The 5000-nt window shown below is 63.0% G+C and overlaps 1 non-coding gene across 1 annotated transcript; it reads left to right on the top strand.

Annotated features, from left to right (window-relative positions):
• The first annotated feature begins 3165 nt into the window (after positions 1–3165).
• On the top strand, positions 3166–3284 carry LOC142006712 (5S ribosomal RNA). Its single transcript, XR_012643757.1, has one exon. It is a non-coding gene; the product is annotated as a 5S ribosomal RNA (ribosomal RNA).
• Positions 3285–5000: the final 1716 nt, after the last annotated feature.

Raw genomic sequence — 5000 nt, 5'->3', positions numbered from 1 at the left:
CCGGTACCTGTCGTAACCTTATACGTGAAAAGTCCCCCAGCGGCAACAGGCGGGAACGACTCACAAAAGCGGCCGACCGCCTGGAACTCTAGGTCGGCTGCACGGGTCAAATTCAACCCCATTCGGACTTCCAGAGCTCAGCCGGCCACCAGGTCAACCTCGCTGAAAGCGCCAGAGGTTGACCTGGTGTCCGGGGACCGAATCGGACACCAGGTCAACCTCCGCTAAAGCGGCCGGGGTTGACCTGTTGTCCCTGCCGGACTTAGAAAATTTTTCTCTGCCGCCTGGGACCGGGGTTGACCTGTTGTCCCTGCCGGACTTAGAAATTTTTTCTCTCCAGCCTGGGACCGGGGTTGACCTGTTGTCCCTGCCGGACTTAGAAAATTTTTCTCTCCCGCCCGGGACCGGGGTTGACCTGTTGTCCCTGCCGGACTTAGAAATTTTTTCTCTGCCGCCCGGGACCGGGGTTGACCTGTTGTCCCTGCCGGACTTAGAAAATTTTTCTCTCCCGCCTGGGACCGGGGTTGACCTGTTGTCCCTGCCGGACTTAGAAAATTTTTCTCTGCCGCCTGGGACCGGGGTTGACCTGTTGTCCCTGCCGGACTTAGAAAATTTTTCTCTGCCGCCTGGGACCGGGGTTGACCTGTTGTCCCTGCCGGACTTAGAAAATTTTTCTCTCCCGCCTGGGACCGGGGTTGACCTGTTGTCCCTGCCGGACTTAGAAATTTTTTATCTGCCGCCTGGGACCGGGGTTGACCTGTTGTCCCTGCCGGACTTAGAAAATTTTTCTCTGCCGCCTGGGACCGGGGTTGACCTGTTGTCCCTGCCGGACTTAGAAAATTTTTCTCTCCCGCCTGGGACCGGGGTTGACCTGTTGTCCCTGCCGGACTTAGAAATTTTTTCTCTGCCGCCTGGGACCGGGGTTGACCTGTTGTCCCTGCCGGACTTAGAAAATTTTTCTCTCCCGCTCGGAACCGGGGTTGACCTGTTGTCCCTGCCGGACTTAGAAAATTTTTCTCTGCCGCCTGGGACCGGGGTTGACCTGTTGTCCCTGCCGGACTTAGAAAATTTTTCTCTCCCGCCTGGGACCGGGGTTGACCTGTTGTCCCTGCCGGACTTAGAAATTTTTTCTCTGCCGCCTGGGACCGGGGTTGACCTGTTGTCCCTGCCGGACTTAGAAAATTTTTCTCTCCCGCCTGGGACCGGGGTTGACCTGTTGTCCCTGCCGGACTTAGAAATTTTTTCTCTGCCGCCTGGGACCGGGGTTGACCTGTTGTCCCTGCCGGACTTAGAAATTTTTTCTCTCCAGCCTGGGACCGGGGTTGACCTGTTGTCCCTGCCGGACTTAGAAATTTTTTCTCTCCCGCCCGGTACCGGGGTTGACCTGTTGTCCCTGCCGGACTTTGAAATTTTTTCTCTGCCGCCTGGGACCGGGGTTGACCTGTTGTCCCTGCCGGACTTAGAAAATTTTTCTCTCCCGCTCGGAACCGGGGTTGACCTGTTGTCCCTGCCGGACTTTGAAAATTTTTCTCTCCCGCCTGGGACCGGGGTTGACCTGTTGTCCCTGCCGGACTTGGAGCCCGAGGAGGGGATCGGCCACCAGGTCAACCTCTGCTAAAGCGCCCGAGGTTGACCTGGTGCCCGGGGAGCGAATCTGACACCAGGTCAACCTCTGCTAAAGCGCCCGAGGTTGACCTGGTGCCCGGGGAGCGAATCGGACACCAGGTCAACCTCTGCTACGGCGGCCGGGGTTGACCTGCTGTCCCTGCCGGACTTAGAAAATTTTTCTCTCCCCGCCCGGAACCGGGGTTGACCTGTTGTCCCTGCCGGACTTGGAGCCCGAGGAGGGGATCGGCCACCAGGTCAACCTCCGCTGAAAGCGGCCACGGTTTACCTGGTGCCCGGGGAGCGAATCGGACACCAGGTCAACCTCCGCTAAAGCGGCCGGGGTTGACCTGCTGTCCCTGCCGGACTTGGAGCCCGAGGAGGGGATCGGCCACCAGGTCAACCTCCGCTGAAAGCGGCCACGGTTTACCTGGTGCCCGGGGAGCGAATCGGACACCAGGTCAACCTCTGCTAAAGCGCCCGAGGTTGACCTGGTGCCCGGGGAGCGAATCTGACACCAGGTCAACCTCCGCTAAGGCGCCCGAGGTTGACCTGGTGCCCGGGGAGCGAATCGGACACCAGGTCAACCTCCGCTAAAGCGCCCGAGGTTGACCTGGTGCCCGGGGAGCGAATCGGACACCAGGTCAACCTCTGCTACGGCGGCCGGGGTTGACCTGCTGTCCCTGCCGGACTTAGAAAATTTTTCTCTCCCCGCCCGGAACCGGGGTAGACCTGTTGTCCCTGCCGGACTTGGAGCCCGAGGAGGGGATCGGCCACCAGGTCAACCTCCGCTGAAAGCGGCCACGGTTTACCTGGTGCCCGGGGACCGAATCGGACACCAGGTCAACCTCTGCTAAAGCGGCCGGGGTTGACCTGCTGTCCCTGCCGGACTTGGAGCCCGAGGAGGGGATCGGCCACCAGGTCAACCTCCGCTGAAAGCGGCCACGGTTTACCTGGTGCCCGGGGAGCGAATCGGACACCAGGTCAACCTCTGCTAAAGCGCCCGAGGTTGACCTGGTGCCCGGGGAGCGAATCGGACACCAGGTCAACCTCTGCTAAAGCGCCCGAGGTTGACCTGGTGCCCGGGGAGCGAATCGGACACCAGGTCAACCTCCGCTAAAGCGCCCGAGGTTGACCTGGTGCCCGGGGAGCGAATCGGACACCAGGTCAACCTCCGCTAAAGCGCCCGAGGTTGACCTGGTGCCCGGGGAGCGAATCGGACACCAGGTCAACCTTCCGCTGAAGCGGCCGGGGTTGACCTGCTGTCCCTGCCGGACTTGGAAAATTTCTCTCCCCGCCTCGGACCGGGGTTGACCTGCTGTCCCTACCGGACTTAGAACATTTTTCTCTCCCCGCCCCGGCCCGGGGGTTAACCTCGGGGCGCACAGCTTCCCGGGTCTGACGTGCACGTCCTGTCACCTCCCGGGCCCGGCGTCCTCGTCCTCCCTTCCCCTTGGGCCGGCTCGGAGGAAGTTTTCCCTCGGCCCGGCCTCCGGGTTAATTGTTTGGGCCCGGCTGACTGAGGCCAGGCTGCTGACGCTAAAGCCCGGGGAGGCGGGGGCCTACGGCCATACCGGACCGAATGCCCCCGATCTCGTCCGATCTCGGAAGGTAAACCGTCCCGGGCCTGGCTAGTACCTGGATGGGTGACCGCCTGGGAATCCCAGGTGCCGTAGGCAGCTTTTGGCCCCAGCGGGGGTAGAGCGGGGCGTGTGTCTGCCGTGCGGGAGCAGGGAAGCCGTGAGGCCAAGGCGGCGCGACGGTCCTGGGGGGCGCTGAGGCCTTTCCCTCTGCCTGCCTGCGTGTCGGGGGCGGGGGGGCGGGCGAGGAAGCTTAGGCCCTCACCCGGTGCGGTGCGATGGCTTGGGTCGGGTCGGGGAGAGGGAAGAAAGCGTGTGTGGAGCGTTGGTGGGGCAGGTGTGTGTGTGGGAGTGCTGGGTGGGGCAGGCCGTTGAGGCGGTGGCGGTGGTGGTGTTTTTGGTGGGAGTGAGTTGGGGTCAGGTGGGTGTGGGGTCCCCCCCGGGGGGTGGATGGTCTGAGGGTTAAGGCTTGGAACGTGCGTCTTGGGGGACCGTGGGTGGAGGTTGTTGAGAGCGGGGAAGGCCCTGGGTCTCGGTTGTGGACTATTAAGCCCGGTGGAGGGGGACCGTGGGTGGAGGTTGTTGAGAGCGGGGAAGGCCCTGGGTCTCGGTTGTGGACTATTAAGCCCGGTGGAGGGGGACCGTGGGTGGAGGTTGTTGAGAGCGGGGAAGGCCCTGGGTCTCGGTTGTGGACTATTAAGCCCGGTGGAGGGGGACCGTGGGGGGAGGTTGTTGAGAGCGGGGAAGGCCCTGTGTCTCGGTTGTGGACTATTAAGCCCGGTGGAGGGGGACCGTGGGTGGAGGTTGTTGAGAGCGGGGAAGGCCCTGGGTCCCGGTTGTGGACTATTAAGCCCGGTGGAGGGGGACCGTGGGTGGAGGTTGTTGAGAGCGGGGAAGGCCCTGGGTCCCGGTTGTGGACTATTAAGCCCGGTGGAGGGGGACCGTGGGTGGAGGTTGTTGAGAGCGGGGAAGGCCCTGGGTCCCGGTTGTGGACTATTAAGCCCGGTGGAGGGGGACCGTGGGTGGAGGTTGTTGAGAGCGGGGAAGGCCCTGGGTCCCGGTTGTGGACTATTAAGCCCGGTGGAGGGGGACCGTGGGTGGAGGTTGTTGAGAGCGGGGAAGGCCCTGGGTCCCGGTTGTGGACTATTAAGCCCGGTGGAGGTGTTGCGTACGGTGGATGTAAGGGGGAGGGCGTATGAAGTGACCGAGGAGTGGGCAAGGAAACGGGGGGAAAAATTTGGAGGCGAAGGCGGCCGAAAAAGGGTGCGGTTGACCTGGTGCCCGGGGAGCGAATGGGCCACCAGGTCAACCCCCGCTGAAAGCAGCGGAGGTTGACCTGGTGCCCGGGGAGCGAATGGGCCACCAGGTCAACCCCCGCTGAAAGCAGCGGAGGTTGACCTGGTGCCCGGGGAGCGAATCGGCCACCAGGTCAACCCCCGCTGAAAGCACCGGAGGTTGACCTGGTGCCCGGGGAGCGAATCGGCCACCAGGTCAACCCCCGCTGAAAGCAGCGGAGGTTGACCTGGTGCCCGGGGAGCGAATCGGCCACCAGGTCAACCCCCGCTGAAAGCAGCGGAGGTTGACCTGGTGCCCGGGGAGGGAATCGGCCACCAGGTCAACCCCCGCTGAAAGCAGCGGAGGTTGACCTGGTGCCCGGGGAGGGAATCGGCCACCAGGTCAACCCCCGCTGAAAGCAGCGGAGGTTGACCTGGTGCCCGGGGAGCGAATGGGCCACCAGGTCAACCCCCGCTGAAAGCAGCGGAGGTTGACCTGGTGCCCGGGGAGCGAATGGGCCACCAGGTCAACCCCCGCTGA

Source organism: Carettochelys insculpta, unplaced genomic scaffold, assembly GCF_033958435.1.
Source record: "Carettochelys insculpta isolate YL-2023 unplaced genomic scaffold, ASM3395843v1 scaffold_0113, whole genome shotgun sequence".
NCBI classification, from domain to species: Eukaryota; Metazoa; Chordata; order Testudines; family Carettochelyidae; genus Carettochelys; species Carettochelys insculpta.
Note: the sequence above shows the minus strand (reverse complement) of the source record. Positions and strands in the feature narration are given on the sequence as shown.